Consider the following 21,616-nt stretch of genomic DNA (forward strand, 5'->3'; position numbering starts at 1 on the left):
TGGCTGCTGGCTGAAGCCACTTACACCACAACAGGGCCTGTGGCTGCTGGCTGAGGCCACTTACACCACACCAGGGCCTGTGGCTGCTGGCTGAGGCCACCTACACCACACCAGGGCCTGTGGCTGCTGGCTGAGGCGACTTACACCACACCAGGGCCCTTTTGCTGCTGGCTGAGGCCACTTACACCACACCAGTGCCTGTGGCTTCTGGCTGAGGCGACTTACACCACACCAGGGCCTGTGGCTGCTGGCTGATGCCACCTACACCACACCAGGGCCTGAGTGACCGGCTGGGGCCACTTACACCACATCAGGGCCTGTGGCTGCTGGCTGAGGCCAGTTACACCACACCAGAGCCTGTGGCTGCTGGCTGAAGCCACTTACACCACACCAGGGCCTTAGTTGCTATTGAGGCCACTTACACCACACCAGGGCCTGTGGCTGCTGGCTGAGGCCACCTACACCACACCAGGGCCTGTGGCTGCTGGCTGAGGCCACTTACACCACACCAGGGCCTGTGGCTGCTGGCTGAAGCCACTTACACCACACCAGGGCCTTAGTTGCTATTGAGGCCACTTACACCACACCAGGGCCTGTGGCTGCTGGCTGAGGCCACCTACACCACACCAGGGCCCTTTTGCTGCTGGCTGAGGCCACTTACACCACACCAGTGCCTGTGGCTTCTGGCTGAGGCCACTTACACCACACCAGGGCCTGTGGCTGCTGGCTGAGGCCACTTACACCACACCAGGGCCTGTGGCTCTTGCTCAGGCCACTCACATCACACCAGGCCCTGCGCTTCTGGCCGAGGCCATCTTCACCAAACCAGGCCCTGTGGTTCTTGCTCAGGCCACTTACACCACACCAGGGCCTTATTTGCTATTGAGGCCACTTACACCACACCAGGGTCTGTGGCTCTTGCTCAGGCCACTTACACCACACCAGGGCCTGTGGCTCTTGCTCATTCCACTTACACCACACCAGGGCCTGTGGCTGCTGGCTGAGGCCACCTACACCACACCAGGGCATTAGTTGCTATTGAGGCCAATTACACCACACCAGGGTCTGTGGCTCTTGCTCAGGCCACTTACACCACACCAGGGCCTGTGGCTCTTGCTCAGGCCACTTACACCACACCAGGGCCTGTGGCACTGGCTGAGGCCACTTACACCACACCAGGGCCTGTGGCTGCTGGCTGAGGCCACTTACACCACACCAGGGCCTGAGTGACCGGCTGTGGCCACTTACACCACACCAGGGCCTGTGGCTGCTGGCTGAGGCCAGTTACACCACACCAGAGCCTGTGGCTGCTGGCTGAAGCCACTTACACCACACCAGGGCCTTAGTTGCTATTGAGGCCACTTACACCACACCAGGGCCTGTGGCTGCTGGCTGAGGCCACCTACACCACACCAGGGCCTGTGGCTGCTGGCTGAGGCCACTTACACCACACCAGGGCCTGTGGCTGCTGGCTGAAGCCACTTACACCACACCAGGGCCTTAGTTGCTATTGAGGCCACTTACACCACACCAGGGCCTGTGGCTGCTGGCTGAGGCCACCTACACCACACCAGGGCCCTTTTGCTGCTGGCTGAGGCCACTTACACCACACCAGTGCCTGTGGCTTCTGGCTGAGGCCAATTACACCACACCAGGGCCTGTGGCTGCTGGCTGAGGCCACTTACACCACACCAGGGCCTGTGGCTCTTGCTCAGGCCACTCACATCACACCAGGCCCTGCGCTTCTGGCCGAGGCCATCTTCACCAAACCAGGCCCTGTGGTTCTTGCTCAGGCCACTTACACCACACCAGGGCCTTATTTGCTATTGAGGCCACTTACACCACACCAGGGCCTGTGGCTCTTGCTTAGGCCACTTACACCACACCAGGGCCTGTGGCACTTGCTCAGGCCACTTACACCACACCAGGGCCTGTGGCTGCTGGCTGAGGCCACTTACACCACACCAGGGCCTGTGGCTCTTGCTCAGGCCACTTACACCACACCAGGGCCTGTGGCACTGGCTGAGGCCACTTAGACCACACCAGGGCCTGTGGCTGCTGGCTGAGGCCACTCACACCACACCAGGGCCTGTGGCTGCTAGCTGAGGCCACTTACACCAAACCAGGGCCTGTGGCTGCTTGCTGAGGCCATCTTCACCAAACCAGGCCCTGTGCTGCTTGCTGTGGCCATGTAAAACACACCAGGTCCTGTGCTGGTTCTTGAGGCCATCTTCAACAATCCAGGGCCTGTGCTGTTGGATAAATGCCAAACTGAGCCTTTTGGTTAGGGTATTATGCAAACATGCAGGTATGGTTATAGGATTGTCTTCGTAACTTCAGGTACTTGCCACCTAATCACTTGAATCCATAAATTGAGACATTGTGCTGGGGCCAGCAGCTTACGGCCATACCACCCTGAGCACGCCCGACCTCGTCTGATCTCGGAAGCTAAGCAGGGCTGGGCTTGTTTAGTACTTGGATGGGAGACTTCCTGGCAATACCTGGTGCTGTAAGCCTTTTATTTTCATGTCATTGAACCGCTTTTGATCCAGAGAAGGGGTGTATTAAAAGACCAGAAGCAGCTCCCCATTAATGAGGGCACATTAACGACATTGCTTTTGGCTGTTTTCCAATGTCTTGTGCTGCTAGCTGATGCCACCTACACCACACCAGGGCCTGAGTGACCGGCTTGGGCCACTTACACCACATCAGGGCCTGTTGCTCTGGCTGAGGCCACTTACACCACACCAGGGCCTGTGGCTGCTGGCTGAGGCCACCTACACCACACCAGGGCCTTAGTTGCTATTGAGGCCAATTACACCACACCAGGGTATGTGGCTCTTGCTCAGGCCACTTACACCACACCAGGGCCTTAGTTGCTATTGAGGCCAATTACACCACACCAGGGCCTGTGGCACTGGCTGAGGCCACTTACACCACACCAGGGCCTGTGGCTGCTGGCTGAGGCCACCTACACCACACCAGGGCCTGTGGCTGCTGGCTGAGGCCACTTACAACACACCAGGGCCTGTGGCTCTTGCTCAGGCCACTCACATCACACCAGGCCCTGCGCTTCTGGCCGAGGCCATCTTCACCAAACCAGGCCCTGTGCTGCTAGCTGAGGCGACTTACACCACATCAGGGCCTGTGGCTCTGGCTGAGGCCACTTACACCACACCAGGGCCTGTGGCTGCTGGCTGAGGCCACATACACCACACCAGGGCCTTAGTTGCTATTGAGGCCAATTACACCACACCAGGGTCTGTGGCTCTTGCTCAGGCCACTCACATCACACCAGGCCCTGCGCTTCTGGCCACTTACACCACACCAGGGCCTGTGGCTGCTGGCTGAGGCCACTTACACCATACCAGGGCCTGTGGCTGTTGGCTGAGGCCACTTACACCACACCAGGGCCTTAGTTGCTATTGAGGCCACTTACACCACACCAGGGCCTGTGGCTCTGGCTGAGGCCACTTACACCACACCAGGGCCTTATTTGCTATTCAGGCCAGTTACACCACACCAGGGCCTGTGGCTCTGGCTCAGGCCACTTACACCACACCAGGGCCTTAGTTGCTATTGAGGCCACTTACACCACACCAGGGCCTGTGGCTGCTGGCTGAGGCCACCTACACCACACCAGGGCCCTTTTGCTGCTGGCTGAGGCCACTTACACCACACCAGTGCCTGTGGCTTCTGGCTGAGGCCACTTACACCACACCAGGGCCTGTGGCTGCTGGCTGAGGCCACTTACACCACACCAGGGCCTGTGGCTCTTGCTCAGGCCACTCACATCACACCAGGCCCTGCGCTTCTGGCCGAGGCCATCTTCACCAAACCAGGCCCTGTGGTTCTTGCTCAGGCCACTTACACCACACCAGGGCCTTATTTGCTATTGAGGCCACTTACACCACACCAGGGCCTGTGGCACTTGCTCAGGCCACTTACACCACACCAGGGCCTGTGGCACTTGCTCAGGCCACTTACACCACACCAGGGCCTGTGGCTGCTGGCTGAGGCCACTTACACCACACCAGGGCCTGTGGCTCTTGCTCAGGCCACTTACACCACACCAGGGCCTGAGTGACCGGCTGGGGCCACTTACACCACATCAGGGCCTGTGGCTCTGGCTGAGGCCACTTACACCACACCAGGGCCTTAGTTGCTATTGAGGCCAATTACACCACACCATGGTCTGTGGCTCTTGCTCAGGCCACTTACACCACACCAGGGCCTGTGGCACTGGCCGAGGCCACTTACACCACACCAGGGCCTGTGGCTGCTGGCTGAGGCCACTTACACCACACAAGGGCTTGTGGCTGCTGGCTGAGGCCACCTACACCACACCAGGGCCTGTGGCTGCTGGCTGAGGCCACCTACACCACACCAGGGCCTGTGGCTCTTGCTCAGGCCACTTACACCACACCAGGGCCTGTGGCTCTTGCTCAGGCCACTTACACCACACCAGGGCCTGTGGCTCTTGCTGAGGCCACTCATATCACACCAGGCCCTGTGCTTCTGGCTGAGGCCACTTAGACCACACCAGGGCCTGTGGCTGCTGGCTGAGGCCACTTACACCACACCAGGGCCTGTGGCTGCTGGCTGAGGCCATCTACACCACACCAGGGCCTGTGGCTGCTGGCTGAGGCGACTTACACCACACCAGGGCCCTTTTGCTGCTGGCTGAGGCCACTTACACCACACCAGTGCCTGTGGCTTCTGGCTGAGGCGACTTACACCACACCAGGGCCTGTGGCTGCTGGCTGAGGCCACTTACACCACACCAGGGCCTGTGGCTCTTGCTCAGGCCACTCACATCACACCAGGCCCTGCGCTTCTGGCCGAGGCCATCTTCACCAAACCAGGCCCTGTGGCTCTTGCTCAGGCCACTTACACCACACCAGGGCCTGTGGCTCTGGCTTAGGCCACTTACACCACACCAGGGCCTGTGGCACTTGCTCAGGCCACTTACACCACACCAGGGCCTGTGGCTGCTGGCTGAGGCCACTTACACCACACCAGGGCCTGTGGCTCTTACTCAGGCCACTTACACCACACCAGGGCCTGTGGCACTGGCTGAGGCCACTTAGACCACACCAGGGCCTGTGGCTGCTGGCTGAGGCCACTTACACCACACCAGGGCCTGTGGCTGCTGGCTGAGGCCACTTACACCAAACCAGGGCCTGTGGCTGCTTGCTGAGGCCATCTTCACCAAACCAGGCCCTGTGCTGCTTGCTGTGGCCATGTAAAACACACCAGGTCCTGTGCTGGTTCTTGAGGCCATCTTCAACAATCCAGGGCCTGTGCTGTTGGATAAATGCCAAACTGAGCCTTTGGGTTAGGGTATTATGCAAACATGCAGGTATGGTTATAGGATTGTCTTCGTAACTTCAGGTACTTGCCACCTAATCACTTGAATCCATAAATTGAGACATTGTGCTGGAGCCAGCAGCTTTCGGCCATACCACCGTGAGCACGCCCGACCTCGTCTGATCTCGGAAGCTAAGCAGGGCTGGGCTTGGTTAGTACTTGGATGGGAGACTGCCTGGGAATACCTGGTGCTGTAAGCCTTTCATTTTCATGTCATTGAACCGCTTTTGATCCAGAGAAGGGGTGTATTAAAAGACCAAAAGCAGCTCCCCATTAATGAGGGCACATTAACGACATTGCTTTTGGCTGTTTTCCAATGTCTTGTGCTGCTAGCTGATGCCACTTACACCACACCAGGGCCTGTGGCTGCTGGCTGAGGCCACTTACACCACACCAGGGCCTGTGGCTGCTGGCTGAGGCCACCTACACCACACCAGGGCCTTAGTTGCTATTGAGGCCAATTACACCACACCAGGGTCTGTGGCTCTTGCTCAGGCCACTTACACCACACCAGGGCCTGTGGCACTGGCTGAGGCCACTTACACCACACCAGGGCCTGTGGCTGCTAGCTGATGCCACCTACACCACACCAGGGCCTGAGTGACCGGCTGGGGCCACTTACACCACATCAGGGCCTGTTGCTCTGGCTGAGGCCACTTACACCACACCAGGGCCTGTGGCTGCTGGCTGAGGCCACCTACACCACACCAGGGCCTTAGTTGCTATTGATGCCACTTACACCACACCAGGGCCTGTGGCTGCTGGCTGAGGCCACCTACACCACACCAGGGCCCTTTTGCTGCTGGCTGAGGCCACTTACACCACACCAGTGCATGTGGCTCCTGGCTGAGGCCACTTACACCACACCAGGGCCTGTGGCTGCTGAATGAGGCCACTTACACCACACCAGGGCCTGTGGCTCTTGCTCAGGCCACTCACATCACACCAGGCCCTGCGCTTCTGGCCGAGGCCATCTTCACCAAACCAGGCCCTGTGGTTCTTGCTCAGGCCACTTACACCACACCAGGGCCTTATTTGCTATTGAGGCCACTTACACCACACCAGGGCCTGTGGCTCTGGCTTAGGCCACTTACACCACACCAGGGCCTGTGGCACTGGCTGAGGCCACTTAGACCACACCAGGGCCTGTGGCTGCTGGCTGAGGCCACTCACACCACACCAGGGCCTGTGGCTGCTAGCTGAGGCCACTTACACCAAACCAGGGCCTGTGGCTGCCTGCTGAGGCCATCTTCACCAAACCAGGCCCTGTGCTGCTTGCTGTGGCCATGTAAAACACACCAGGTCCTGTGCTGGTTCTTGAGGCCATCTTCAACAATCCAGGGCCTGTGCTGTTGGATAAATGCCAAACTGAGCCTTTTGGTTAGGGTATTATGCAAACATGCAGGTATGGTTATAGGATTGTCTTCGTAACTTCAGGTACTTGCCACCTAATCACTTGAATCCATAAATTGAGACATTGTGCTGGGGCCAGCAGCTTACGGCCATACCACCCTGAGCACGCCCGACCTCGTCTGATCTCGGAAGCTAAGCAGGGCTGGGCTTGGTTAGTACTTGGATGGGAGACTGCCTGGGAATACCTGGTGCTGTAAGCCTTTCATTTTCATGTCATTGAACCGCTTTTGATCCAGAGAAGGGGTGTATTAAAAGACCAGAAGCAGCTCCCCATTAATGAGGGCACATTAACGACATTGCTTTTGGCTGTTTTCCAATGTCTTGTGCTGCTAGCTGATGCCACCTACACCACACCAGGGCCTGAGTGACCGGCTGGGGCCACTTACACCACATCAGGGCCTGTTGCTCTGGCTGAGGCCACTTACACCACACCAGGGCCTGTGGCTGCTGGCTGAGGCCACCTACACCACACCAGGGCCTTAGTTGCTATTGAGGCCAATTACACCACACCAGGGTATGTGGCTCTTGCTCAGGCCACTTAGACCACACCAGGGCCTTAGTTGCTATTGAGGCCAATTACACCACACCAGGGCCTGTGGCTCTTGCTCAGGCCACTCACATCACACCAGGCCCTGCGCTTCTGGCCGAGGCCATCTTCACCAAACCAGGCCCTGTGCTGCTAGCTGTGGCCATGTACAACACACCAGGCCCTGTGCTGGTTCCTGAGGCCATCTTCAACAATCCAGGGCCTGTGCTGTTGGATAAATGCTAAACTGAGCCTTTGGGTTAGGGTATTATGCAAACATGAAGGTAGGGTTATAGGATTGTCTTCGTAACTTCAGGTACTTGCCACCTAATCACCTGAATCCATAAATTGAGACATTGTGCTGGGCCCAGCAGCTTACGGCCATACCACCCTGAGCACGCCCGACCTCGTCTGATCTCGGAAGCTGAGCAGGGCTGGGCTTGGTTAGTACTTGGATAGGAGACTGCCTGGGAATACCTGGTGCTGTAAGCCTTTCATTTTAATGTCATTGAACCGCTTTTGATCCAGAGAAGGGGTGTATTAAAAGACCAAAAGCAGCTGCCCATTAATGAGGGCACATTAACGACATTGCTTTTGGCTGTTTTCCAATGTCTTGTGCTGCTAGCTGATGCCACCTACACCACACCAGGGCCTGAGTGACCGGCTGGGGCCACTTACACCACATCAGGGCCTGTGGCTCTGGCTGAGGCCACTTACACCACACCAGGGCCTGTGGCTGCTGGCTGAGGCCACTTACACCACACCAGGGCATTAGTTGCTATTGAGGCCAATTACACCACACCAGGGTATGTGGCTCTTGCTCAGGCCACTTACACCACACCAGGGCCTGTGGCTGCTGGCTGAGGCCACCTACACCACACCAGGGCCTGTGGCTGCTGGCTGAGGCGACTTATACCACACCAGGGCCCTTTTGCTGCTGGCTGAGGCCACTTACACCACACCAGTGCCTGTGGCTTCTGTCTGAGGCGACTTACACCACACCAGGGCCTGTGGCTGCTGGCTGAGGCCAATTATACCACACCAGGGTCTGTGGCTCTTGCTCAGGCCACTTACACCACACCAGGGCCTGTGGCACTGGCTGAGGCCACTTACACCACACCAGGGCCTGTGGCTGCTGGCTGAAGCCACTTACACCACAACAGGGCCTGTGGCTGCTGGCTGAGGCCACTTACACCACACCAGGGCCTGTGGCTGCTGGCTGAGGCCACCTACACCACACCAGGGCCTGTGGCTGCTGGCTGAGGCGACTTACACCACACCAGGGCCCTTTTGCTGCTGGCTGAGGCCACTTACACCACACCAGTGCCTGTGGCTTCTGGCTGAGGCGACTTACACCACACCAGGGCCTGTGGCTGCTGGCTGATGCCACCTACACCACACCAGGGCCTGAGTGACCGGCTGGGGCCACTTACACCACATCAGGGCCTGTGGCTGCTGGCTGAGGCCAGTTACACCACACCAGAGCCTGTGGCTGCTGGCTGAAGCCACTTACACCACACCAGGGCCTTAGTTGCTATTGAGGCCACTTACACCACACCAGGGCCTGTGGCTGCTGGCTGAGGCCACCTACACCACACCAGGGCCTGTGGCTGCTGGCTGAGGCCACTTACACCACACCAGGGCCTGTGGCTGCTGGCTGAAGCCACTTACACCACACCAGGGCCTTAGTTGCTATTGAGGCCACTTACACCACACCAGGGCCTGTGGCTGCTGGCTGAGGCCACCTACACCACACCAGGGCCCTTTTGCTGCTGGCTGAGGCCACTTACACCACACCAGTGCCTGTGGCTTCTGGCTGAGGCCACTTACACCACACCAGGGCCTGTGGCTGCTGGCTGAGGCCACTTACACCACACCAGGGCCTGTGGCTCTTGCTCAGGCCACTCACATCACACCAGGCCCTGCGCTTCTGGCCGAGGCCATCTTCACCAAACCAGGCCCTGTGGTTCTTGCTCAGGCCACTTACACCACACCAGGGCCTTATTTGCTATTGAGGCCACTTACACCACACCAGGGTCTGTGGCTCTTGCTCAGGCCACTTACACCACACCAGGGCCTGTGGCTCTTGCTCATTCCACTTACACCACACCAGGGCCTGTGGCTGCTGGCTGAGGCCACCTACACCACACCAGGGCATTAGTTGCTATTGAGGCCAATTACACCACACCAGGGTCTGTGGCTCTTGCTCAGGCCACTTACACCACACCAGGGCCTGTGGCTCTTGCTCAGGCCACTTACACCACACCAGGGCCTGTGGCACTGGCTGAGGCCACTTACACCACACCAGGGCCTGTGGCTGCTGGCTGAGGCCACTTAGACCACACCAGGGCCTGAGTGACCGGCTGTGGCCACTTACACCACACCAGGGCCTGTGGCTGCTGGCTGAGGCCAGTTACACCACACCAGAGCCTGTGGCTGCTGGCTGAAGCCACTTACACCACACCAGGGCCTTAGTTGCTATTGAGGCCACTTACACCACACCAGGGCCTGTGGCTGCTGGCTGAGGCCACCTACACCACACCAGGGCCTGTGGCTGCTGGCTGAGGCCACTTACACCACACCAGGGCCTGTGGCTGCTGGCTGAAGCCACTTACACCACACCAGGGCCTTAGTTGCTATTGAGGCCACTTACACCACACCAGGGCCTGTGGCTGCTGGCTGAGGCCACCTACACCACACCAGGGCCCTTTTGCTGCTGGCTGAGGCCACTTACACCACACCAGTGCCTGTGGCTTCTGGCTGAGGCCAATTACACCACACCAGGGCCTGTGGCTGCTGGCTGAGGCCACTTACACCACACCAGGGCCTGTGGCTCTTGCTCAGGCCACTCACATCACACCAGGCCCTGCGCTTCTGGCCGAGGCCATCTTCACCAAACCAGGCCCTGTGGTTCTTGCTCAGGCCACTTACACCACACCAGGGCCTTATTTGCTATTGAGGCCACTTACACCACACCAGGGCCTGTGGCTCTTGCTTAGGCCACTTACACCACACCAGGGCCTGTGGCACTTGCTCAGGCCACTTACACCACACCAGGGCCTGTGGCTGCTGGCTGAGGCCACTTACACCACACCAGGGCCTGTGGCTCTTGCTCAGGCCACTTACACCACACCAGGGCCTGTGGCACTGGCTGAGGCCACTTAGACCACACCAGGGCCTGTGGCTGCTGGCTGAGGCCACTTACACCAAACCAGGGCCTGTGGCTGCTTGCTGAGGCCATCTTCACCAAACCAGGCCCTGTGCTGCTTGCTGTGGCCATGTAAAACACACCAGGTCCTTTGCTGGTTCTTGAGGCCATCTTCAACAATCCAGGGCCTGTGCTGTTGGATAAATGCCAAACTGAGCCTTTTGGTTAGGGTATTATGCAAACATGCAGGTATGGTTATAGGATTGTCTTCGTAACTTCAGGTACTTGCCACCTAATCACTTGAATCCATAAATTGAGACATTGTGCTGGGGCCAGCAGCTTACGGCCATACCACCCTGAGCACGCCCGACCTCGTCTGATCTCGGAAGCTAAGCAGGGCTGGGCTTGTTTAGTACTTGGATGGGAGACTTCCTGGCAATACCTGGTGCTGTAAGCCTTGCATTTTCATGTCATTGAACCGCTTTTGATCCAGAGAAGGGGTGTATTAAAAGACCAGAAGCAGCTCCCCATTAATGAGGGCACATTAACGACATTGCTTTTGGCTGTTTTCCAATGTCTTGTGCTGCTAGCTGATGCCACCTACACCACACCAGGGCCTGAGTGACCGGCTTGGGCCACTTACACCACATCAGGGCCTGTTGCTCTGGCTGAGGCCACTTACACCACACCAGGGCCTGTGGCTGCTGGCTGAGGCCACATACACCACACCAGGGCCTTAGTTGCTATTGAGGCCAATTACACCACACCAGGGTCTGTGGCTCTTGCTCAGGCCACTCACATCACACCAGGCCCTGCGCTTCTGGCCACTTACACCACACCAGGGCCTGTGGCTGCTGGCTGAGGCCACTTACACCATACCAGGGCCTGTGGCTGTTGGCTGAGGCCACTTACACCACACCAGGGCCTTAGTTGCTATTGAGGCCACTTACACCACACCAGGGCCTGTGGCTCTGGCTGAGGCCACTTACACCACACCAGGGCCTTATTTGCTATTCAGGCCAGTTACACCACACCAGGGCCTGTGGCTCTGGCTCAGGCCACTTAAACCACACCAGGGCCTGTGGCTGCTGGCTGATTCCACTTACACCACACCAGGGCCTGTGGCTCTTGCTCAGGCCACTCACATCACACCAGGCCCTGTGCTTCTGGCCGAGGCCATCTTCACCAAACCAGGCCCTGTGCTGCTTGCTGTGGCCATGTACAACACATCAGGCCCTGTGCTGGTTCCTGAGGCCATCTTCAACAATCCAGGGCCTGTGCTGTTGGATAAATGCCAAACTGAGCCTTTGGGTTAGGGTATTATGCAAACATGCAGGTATGGTTATAGCATTGTCTTCGTAACTTCAGGTACTTGCCACCTAATCACTTGAATCCATAAATTGAGACATTGTGCTGGAGCCAGCAGCTTACGGCCATACCACCCTGAGCACGCCTGACCTCGTCTGATCTCGGAAGCTAAGCAGGGCTGGGCTTGGTTAGTACTTGGATGGGAGACTGCCTGGGAATACCTGGTACTGTAAGCCTTTGATTTTCATGTCATTGAACCGCTTTTGATCCAGAGAAGGGGTGTATTAAAAGACCAAAAGCAGCTGCCCATTAATGAGGGCACATTAACGACACTGCTTTTGGCTCTTTTCCAATGTCTTGTGCTGCTAGCTGATGCAACCTACACCACACAAGGGCCTGAGGGACCGGCTGGGGCCACTTACACCACATCAGGGCCTGTGGCTCTGGCTGAGGCCACTTTCACCACACCAGGGCCTGTGGCTGCTGGCTGAGGCCACCTACACCACACCAGGGCATTAGTTGCTATTGAGGCCAATTACACCACACCAGGGTCTGTGGCTCTTGCTCAGGCCACTTACACCACACCAGGGCCTGTGGCTCTTGCTCAGGCCACTTACACCACACCAGGGCCTGTGGCACTGGCTGAGGCCACTTACACCACACCAGGGCCTGTGGCTGCTGGCTGAGGCCACTTACACCACACCAGGGCCTGTGGCTGCTGGCTGAGGCCACTTACACCACACCAGGGCCTGTGGCTGGTGGCTGAGGCCACCTACACCACACCAGGGCCTGTGGCTTCTGTCTGAGGCGACTTACACCACACCAGGGCCTGTGGCTGCTGGCTGAGGCCAATTACACCACACCAGGGTCTGTGGCTCTTGCTCAGGCCACTTACACCACACCAGGGCCTGTGGCACTGGCTGAGGCCACTTACACCACACCAGGGCCTGTGGCTGCTGGCTGAGGCCACTTACACCACACCAGGGCCTGTGGCTGCTGGCTGAGGCCACTTACACCACACCAGGGCCTGTGGCTGCTGGCTGAGGCCACCTACACCACACCAGGGCCTGTGGCTGCTGGCTGAGGCGACTTACACCACACCAGGGCCCTTTTGCTGCTGGCTGAGGCCACTTACACCACACCAGTGCCTGTGGCTTCTGGCTGAGGCGACTTACACCACACCAGGGCCTGTGGCTGCTGGCTGAGGCCACTTACACCACACCAAGGCCTGTGGCTCTTGCTCAGGCCACTCACATCACACCAGGCCCTGCGCTTCTGGCCGAGGCCATCTTCACCAAACCAGGCCCTGTGCTCCTTGCTGTGGCCATGTACAACACACCAGGCCCTGTGCTGGTTCCTGAGGCCATCTTCAACAATCCAGGGCCTGTGCTGTTGGATAAATGCCAAACTGAGCCTTTGGGTTAGGGTATTATGCAAACATGCAGGTATGGTTATAGCATTGTCTTCGTAACTTCAGGTACTTGCCACCTAATCACTTGAATCCATAAATTGAGACATTGTGCTGGAGCCAGCAGCTTACGGCCATACCACCCTGAGCACGCCCGACCTCGTCTGATCTCGGAAGCTAAGCAGGGCTGGGCTTGGTTAGTACTTGGATGGGAGACTGCCTGGGAATACCTGGTGCTGTAAGCCTTTCATTTTCATGTCATTGAACCGCTTTTGATCCAGAGAAGGGGTGTATTAAAAGACCAAAAGCAGCTGCCCATTAATGAGGGCACATTAACGACACTGCTTTTGGCTGTTTTCCAATGTCTTGTGCTGCTAGCTGATGCCACCTACACCACACCAGGGCCTGAGTGACCGGCTGGGGCCACTTACACCACATCAGGGCCTGTGGCTCTGGCTGAGGCCACTTACACCACACCAGGGCCTGTGGCTGCTGGCTGAGGCCAGTTACACCACACCAGAGCCTGTGGCTGCTGGCTGAAGCCACTTACACCACACCAGGGCCTTAGTTGCTATTGAGGCCAGTTACACCACACCAGAGCCTGTGGCTGCTGGCTGAAGCCACTTACACCACACCAGGGCCTTAGTTGCTATTGAGGCCACCTACACCACACCAGGGCCTGAGTGACCGGCTGGGGCCACTTACACCACACCAGGGCCTGTGGCTCTTGCTCAGGCCACTCACATCACACCAGGCCCTGTGCTTCTGGCCGAGGCCATCTTCACCAAACCAGGCCCTGTGGTTCTTGCTCAGGCCACTTACACCACACCAGGGCCTTATTTGCTATTGAGGCCACTTACACCACACCAGGGCCTGTGGCTCTGGCTTAGGCCACTTACACCACACCAGTGCCTGTGGCTTCTGGCTGAGGCGACTTACACCACACCAGGCCCTGCGCTTCTGGCCGAGGCCATCTTCACCAAACCAGGCCCTGTGCTCCTTGCTGTGGCCATGTACAACACACCAGGCCCTGTGCTGGTTCCTGAGGCCATCTTCAACAATCCAGGGCCTGTGCTGTTGGATAAATGCCAAACTGAGCCTTTGGGTTAGGGTATTATGCAAACATGCAGGTATGGTTATAGCATTGTCTTCGTAACTTCAGGTACTTGCCACCTAATCACTTGAATCCATAAATTGAGACATTGTGCTGGAGCCAGCAGCTTACGGCCATACCACCGTGAGCACGCCTGACCTCGTCTGATCTCGGAAGCTAAGCAGGGCTGGGCTTGGTTAGTACTTGGATGGGAGACTGCCTGGGAATACCTGGTGCTGTAAGCCTTTCATTTTCATGTCATTGAACCGCTTTTGATCCAGAGAAGGGGTGTATTAAAAGACCAAAAGCAGCTCCCCATTAATGAGGGCACATTAACGACATTGCTTTTGGCTGTTTTCCAATGTCTTGTGCTGCTAGCTGATGCCACTTACACCACACCAGGGCCTGTGGCTGCTGGCTGAGGCCACTTACACCACACCAGGGCCTGTGGCTGCTGGCTGAGGCCACCTACACCACACCAGGGCCTTAGTTGCTATTGAGGCCAATTACACCACACCAGGGTCTGTGGCTCTTGCTCAGGCCACTTACACCACACCAGGGCCTGTGGCACTGGCTGAGGCCACTTACACCACACCAGGGCCTGTGGCTGCTAGCTGATGCCACCTACACCACACCAGGGCCTGAGTGACCGGCTGGGGCCACTTACACCACATCAGGGCCTGTTGCTCTGGCTGAGGCCACTTACACCACACCAGGGCCTGTGGCTGCTGGCTGAGGCCACCTACACCACACCAGGGCCTTAGTTGCTATTGAGGCCAATTACACCACACCAGGGTATGTGGCTCTTGCTCAGGCCACTTACACCACACCAGGGCCTTAGTTGCTATTGAGGCCAATTACACCACACCAGGGCCTGTGGCACTGGCTGAGGCCACTTACACCACACCAGGGCCTGTGGCTGCTGGCTGAGGCCACTTACACCACACCAGGGCCTGTGGCTGCTGGCTGAGGCCACTTACACCACACCAGGGCCTTAGTTGCTATTGAGGCCAATTACACCACACCATGGTCTGTGGCTCTTGCTCAGGCCACTTACACCACACCAGGGCCTGTGGCACTGGCTGAGGCCACTTACACCACACCAGGGCCTGTGGCTGCTGGCTGAGGCCACTTACACCACATCAGGGCCTGTGGCTCTGGCTGAGGCCACTTACACCACACCAGGGCCTGTGGCTGCTGGCTGAGGCCAGTTACACCACACCAGAGCCTGTGGCTGCTGGCTGAAGCCACTTACACCACACCAGGGCCTTAGTTGCTATTGAGGCCACTTACACCACACCAGGGCCTGTGGCTGCTGGCTGAGGCCACCTACACCACACCAGGGCCTGTGGCTGCTGGCTGAGGCCACTTACACCACACCAGGGCCTGTGGCTGCTGGCTGAAGCCACTTACACCACACCAGGGCCTTAGTTGCTATTGAGGCCACTTACACCACACCAGGGCCTGTGGCTGCTGGCTGAGGCCACCTACACCACACCAGGGCCCTTTTGCTGCTGGCTGAGGCCACTTACACCACACCAGTGCATGTGGCTTCTGGCTGAGGCCACTTACACCACACCAGGGCCTGTGGCTGCTGGCTGAGGCCACTTACACCACACCAGGGCCTGTGGCTCTTGCTCAGGCCACTCACATCACACCAGGCCCTGCGCTTCTGGCCGAGGCCATCTTCACCAAACCAGGCCCTGTGGTTCTTGCTCAGGCCACTTACACCACACCAGGGCCTTATTTGCTATTGAGGCCACTTACACCACACCAGGGCCTGTGGCACTTGCTCAGGCCACTTACACCACACCAGGGCCTGTGGCTGCTGGTTGAGGCCACTTACACCACACCAGGGCCTGTGGCTCTTGCTCAGGCCACTTACACCACACCAGGGCCTGTGGCTGCTGGCTGAGGCCACTTACACCACACCAGGGCCTGTGGCTTCTGGCTGAGGCGACTTACACCACACCAGGCCTGTGGCTGCTGGCTGAGGCCACGTACACCACACCAGGGCCTGTGGCTCTTGCTCAGGCCACTCACATCACACCAGGCCCTGCGCTTCTGGCCGAGGCCATCTTCACCAAACCAGGCCCTGTGCTGCTAGCTGTGGCCATGTACAACACACCAGGCCCTGTGCTGGTTCCTGAGGCCATCTTCAACAATCCAGGGCCTGTGCTGTTGGATAAATGCTAAACTGAGCCTTTGGGTTAGGGTATTATGCAAACATGAAGGTAGGGTTATAGGATTGTCTTCGTAACTTCAGGTACTTGCCACCTAATCACCTGAATCCATAAATTGAGACATTGTGCTGGGGCCAGCAGCTTACGGCCATACCACCCTGAGCACGCCCGACCTCGTCTGATCTCGGAAGCTGAGCAGGGCTGGGCTTGGTTAGTACTTGGATGGGAGCCTGCCTGGGAATACCTGGTGCTGTAAGCCTTTCATTTTCATGTCATTGAACCGCTTTTGATCCAGAGAAGGGGTGTATTAAAAGACCAAAAGCAGCTGCCCATTAATGAGGGCACATTAACGACATTGCTTTTGGCTGTTTTCCAATGTCTTGTGCTGCTAGCTGATGCCACCTACACCACACCAGGGCCTGAGTGACCGGCTGGGGCCACTTACACCACATCAGGGCCTGTGGCTCTGGCTGAGGCCACTTACACCACACCAGGGCCTGTGGCCTCTGGCTGAGGCCACTTACACCACACCAGGGCCTGTGGCTGCTGGCTGAGGCCACTTACACCACACCAGGGCCTTAGTTGCTATTGAGGCCAATTACACCACACCATGGTCTGTGGCTCTTGCTCAGGCCACTTACACCACACCAGGGCCTGTGGCACTGGCTGAGGCCACTTACACCACACCAGGGCCTGTGGCTGCTGGCTGAGGCCACTTACACCACACAAGGGCTTGTGGCTGCTGGCTGAGGCCACCTACACCACACCAGGGCCTGTGGCTGCTGGCTGAGGCCACCTACACCACACCAGGGCCTCTGGCTCTTGCTCAGGCCACTTACACCACACCAGGGCCTGTGGCTCTTGCTCATGCCACTTACACCACACCAGGGCCTGTGGCTCTTGCTCAGGCCACTCATATCACACCAGGGCCTTATTTGCTATTGAGGCCACTTACACCACACCAGGGCCTGTGGCTCTGGCTTAGGCCACTTACACCACACCAGGCCCTGCGCTTCTGGCCGAGGCCATCTTCACCAAACCAGGCCCTGTGCTCCTTGCTGTGGCCATGTACAACACACCAGGCCCTGTGCTGGTTCCTGAGGCCATCTTCAACAATCCAGGGCCTGTGCTGTTGGATAAATGCCAAACTGAGCCTTTGGGTTAGGGTATTATGCAAACATGCAGGTATGGTTATAGCATTGTCTTCGTAACTTCAGGTACTTGCCACCTAATCACTTGAATCCATAAATTGAGACATTGTGCTGGAGCCAGCAGCTTACGGCCATACCACCGTGAGCACGCCTGACCTCGTCTGATCTCGGAAGCTAAGCAGGGCTGGGCTTGGTTAGTACTTGGATGGGAGACTGCCTGGGAATACCTGGTGCTGTAAGCCTTTCATTTTCATGTCATTGAACCGCTTTTGATCCAGAGAAGGGGTGTATTAAAAGACCAAAAGCAGCTCCCCATTAATGAGGGCACATTAACGACATTGCTTTTGGCTGTTTTCCAATGTCTTGTGCTGCTAGCTGATGCCACTTACACCACACCAGGGCCTGTGGCTGCTGGCTGAGGCCACTTACACCACACCAGGGCCTGTGGCTGCTGGCTGAGGCCACCTACACCACACCAGGGCCTTAGTTGCTATTGAGGCCAATTACACCACACCAGGGTCTGTGGCTCTTGCTCAGGCCACTTACACCACACCAGGGCCTGTGGCACTGGCTGAGGCCACTTACACCACACCAGGGCCTGTGGCTGCTAGCTGATGCCACCTACACCACACCAGGGCCTGAGTGACCGGCTGGGGCCACTTACACCACATCAGGGCCTGTTGCTCTGGCTGAGGCCACTTACACCACACCAGGGCCTGTGGCTGCTGGCTGAGGCCACCTACACCACACCAGGGCCTTAGTTGCTATTGAGGCCAATTACACCACACCAGGGTATGTGGCTCTTGCTCAGGCCACTTACACCACACCAGGGCCTTAGTTGCTATTGAGGCCAATTACACCACACCAGGGCCTGTGGCACTGGCTGAGGCCACTTACACCACACCAGGGCCTGTGGCTGCTGGCTGAGGCCACTTACACCACACCAGGGCCTGTGGCTGCTGGCTGAGGCCACTTACACCACACCAGGGCCTTAGTTGCTATTGAGGCCAATTACACCACACCATGGTCTGTGGCTCTTGCTCAGGCCACTTACACCACACCAGGGCCTGTGGCACTGGCTGAGGCCACTTACACCACACCAGGGCCTGTGGCTGCTGGCTGAGGCCACTTACACCACATCAGGGCCTGTGGCTCTGGCTGAGGCCACTTACACCACACCAGGGCCTGTGGCTGCTGGCTGAGGCCAGTTACACCACACCAGAGCCTGTGGCTGCTGGCTGAAGCCACTTACACCACACCAGGGCCTTAGTTGCTATTGAGGCCACTTACACCACACCAGGGCCTGTGGCTGCTGGCTGAGGCCACCTACACCACACCAGGGCCTGTGGCTGCTGGCTGAGGCCACTTACACCACACCAGGGCCTGTGGCTGCTGGCTGAAGCCACTTACACCACACCAGGGCCTTAGTTGCTATTGAGGCCACTTACACCACACCAGGGCCTGTGGCTGCTGGCTGAGGCCACCTACACCACACCAGGGCCCTTTTGCTGCTGGCTGAGGCCACTTACACCACACCAGTGCATGTGGCTTCTGGCTGAGGCCACTTACACCACACCAGGGCCTGTGGCTGCTGGCTGAGGCCACTTACACCACACCAGGGCCTGTGGCTCTTGCTCAGGCCACTCACATCACACCAGGCCCTGCGCTTCTGGCCGAGGCCATCTTCACCAAACCAGGCCCTGTGGTTCTTGCTCAGGCCACTTACACCACACCAGGGCCTTATTTGCTATTGAGGCCACTTACACCACACCAGGGCCTGTGGCACTTGCTCAGGCCACTTACACCACACCAGGGCCTGTGGCTGCTGGTTGAGGCCACTTACACCACACCAGGGCCTGTGGCTCTTGCTCAGGCCACTTACACCACACCAGGGCCTGTGGCTGCTGGCTGAGGCCACTTACACCACACCAGGGCCTGTGGCTTCTGGCTGAGGCGACTTACACCACACCAGGCCTGTGGCTGCTGGCTGAGGCCACGTACACCACACCAGGGCCTGTGGCTCTTGCTCAGGCCACTCACATCACACCAGGCCCTGCGCTTCTGGCCGAGGCCATCTTCACCAAACCAGGCCCTGTGCTGCTAGCTGTGGCCATGTACAACACACCAGGCCCTGTGCTGGTTCCTGAGGCCATCTTCAACAATCCAGGGCCTGTGCTGTTGGATAAATGCTAAACTGAGCCTTTGGGTTAGGGTATTATGCAAACATGAAGGTAGGGTTATAGGATTGTCTTCGTAACTTCAGGTACTTGCCACCTAATCACCTGAATCCATAAATTGAGACATTGTGCTGGGGCCAGCAGCTTACGGCCATACCACCCTGAGCACGCCCGACCTCGTCTGATCTCGGAAGCTGAGCAGGGCTGGGCTTGGTTAGTACTTGGATGGGAGCCTGCCTGGGAATACCTGGTGCTGTAAGCCTTTCATTTTCATGTCATTGAACCGCTTTTGATCCAGAGAAGGGGTGTATTAAAAGACCAAAAGCAGCTGCCCATTAATGAGGGCACATTAACGACATTGCTTTTGGCTGTTTTCCAATGTCTTGTGCTGCTAGCTGATGCCACCTACACCACACCAGGGCCTGAGTGACCGGCTGGGGCCACTTACACCACATCAGGGCCTGTGGCTCTGGCTGAGGCCACTTACACCACACCAGGGCCTGTGGCCTCTGGCTGAGGCCACTTACACCACACCAGGGCCTGTGGCTGCTGGCTGAGGCCACTTACACCACACCAGGGCCTTAGTTGCTATTGAGGCCAATTACACCACACCATGGTCTGTGGCTCTTGCTCAGGCCACTTACACCACACCAGGGCCTGTGGCACTGGCTGAGGCCACTTACACCACACCAGGGCCTGTGGCTGCTGGCTGAGGCCACTTACACCACACAAGGGCTTGTGGCTGCTGGCTGAGGCCACCTACACCACACCAGGGCCTGTGGCTGCTGGCTGAGGCCACCTACACCACACCAGGGCCTCTGGCTCTTGCTCAGGCCACTTACACCACACCAGGGCCTGTGGCTCTTGCTCATGCCACTTACACCACACCAGGGCCTGTGGCTCTTGCTCAGGCCACTCATATCACACCAGGGCCTTATTTGCTATTGAGGCCACTTACACCACACCAGGGCCTGTGGCTCTGGCTTAGGCCACTTACACCACACCAGTGCCTGTGGCTTCTGGCTGAGGCGACTTACACCACACCAGGCCCTGCGCTTCTGGCCGAGGCCATCTTCACCAAACCAGGCCCTGTGCTCCTTGCTGTGGCCATGTACAACACACCAGGCCCTGTGCTGGTTCCTGAGGCCATCTTCAACAATCCAGGGCCTGTGCTGTTGGATAAATGCCAAACTGAGCCTTTGGGTTAGGGTATTATGCAAACATGCAGGTATGGTTATAGCATTGTCTTCGTAACTTCAGGTACTTGCCACCTAATCACTTGAATCCATAAATTGAGACATTGTGCTGGAGCCAGCAGCTTACGGCCATACCACCGTGAGCACGCCTGACCTCGTCTGATCTCGGAAGCTAAGCAGGGCTGGGCTTGGTTAGTACTTGGATGGGAGACTGCCTGGGAATACCTGGTGCTGTAAGCCTTTCATTTTCATGTCATTGAACCGCTTTTGATCCAGAGAAGGGGTGTATTAAAAGACCAAAAGCAGCTCCCCATTAATGAGGGCACATTAACGACATTGCTTTTGGCTGTTTTCCAATGTCTTGTGCTGCTAGCTGATGCCACTTACACCACACCAGGGCCTGTGGCTGCTGGCTGAGGCCACTTACACCACACCAGGGCCTGTGGCTGCTGGCTGAGGCCACCTACACCACACCAGGGCCTTAGTTGCTATTGAGGCCAATTACACCACACCAGGGTCTGTGGCTCTTGCTCAGGCCACTTACACCACACCAGGGCCTGTGGCACTGGCTGAGGCCACTTACACCACACCAGGGCCTGTGGCTGCTAGCTGATGCCACCTACACCACACCAGGGCCTGAGTG

At 57.8% G+C, this 21,616-nt stretch overlaps 2 non-coding genes and 10 pseudogenes across 2 annotated transcripts; all 12 read left to right on the plus strand.

The window, feature by feature from the left end:
* Positions 1 to 2,397: 2,397 nt before the first annotated feature.
* Positions 2,398 to 2,516, plus strand: LOC146715852 (5S ribosomal RNA; annotated as a pseudogene).
* A 2,935-nt stretch (positions 2,517 to 5,451) lies between these two features.
* Positions 5,452 to 5,570, plus strand: LOC146715853 (5S ribosomal RNA; annotated as a pseudogene).
* Positions 5,571 to 6,864: 1,294 nt separating this feature from the next.
* LOC146715854 (5S ribosomal RNA) lies at positions 6,865 to 6,983 on the plus strand. Its single transcript, XR_014919605.1, has one exon. It is a non-coding gene; the product is annotated as a 5S ribosomal RNA (ribosomal RNA).
* Positions 6,984 to 7,682: 699 nt separating this feature from the next.
* LOC146715855 (5S ribosomal RNA) lies at positions 7,683 to 7,801 on the plus strand (annotated as a pseudogene).
* A 2,994-nt stretch (positions 7,802 to 10,795) lies between these two features.
* Positions 10,796 to 10,914, plus strand: LOC146715856 (5S ribosomal RNA; annotated as a pseudogene).
* Positions 10,915 to 11,882: 968 nt separating this feature from the next.
* Positions 11,883 to 12,001, plus strand: LOC146715857 (5S ribosomal RNA; annotated as a pseudogene).
* Positions 12,002 to 13,299: 1,298 nt separating this feature from the next.
* Positions 13,300 to 13,418, plus strand: LOC146715858 (5S ribosomal RNA). Its single transcript, XR_014919606.1, has one exon. It is a non-coding gene; the product is annotated as a 5S ribosomal RNA (ribosomal RNA).
* A 974-nt stretch (positions 13,419 to 14,392) lies between these two features.
* On the plus strand, positions 14,393 to 14,511 carry LOC146715859 (5S ribosomal RNA; annotated as a pseudogene).
* Positions 14,512 to 16,589: 2,078 nt separating this feature from the next.
* On the plus strand, positions 16,590 to 16,708 carry LOC146715860 (5S ribosomal RNA; annotated as a pseudogene).
* A 1,015-nt stretch (positions 16,709 to 17,723) lies between these two features.
* LOC146715861 (5S ribosomal RNA) lies at positions 17,724 to 17,842 on the plus strand (annotated as a pseudogene).
* A 2,078-nt stretch (positions 17,843 to 19,920) lies between these two features.
* On the plus strand, positions 19,921 to 20,039 carry LOC146715862 (5S ribosomal RNA; annotated as a pseudogene).
* A 1,055-nt stretch (positions 20,040 to 21,094) lies between these two features.
* On the plus strand, positions 21,095 to 21,213 carry LOC146715863 (5S ribosomal RNA; annotated as a pseudogene).
* The last annotated feature ends 403 nt before the right edge of the window (positions 21,214 to 21,616 follow it).

The sequence above is a fragment of the Copadichromis virginalis genome, linkage group LG3 (assembly GCF_057382275.1).
Source record: "Copadichromis virginalis isolate Kocher_CV1m ecotype Utaka linkage group LG3, C_Virginalis_male_GT1.1, whole genome shotgun sequence".
In the NCBI taxonomy this organism is placed as follows: Eukaryota; Metazoa; Chordata; class Actinopteri; order Cichliformes; family Cichlidae; genus Copadichromis; species Copadichromis virginalis.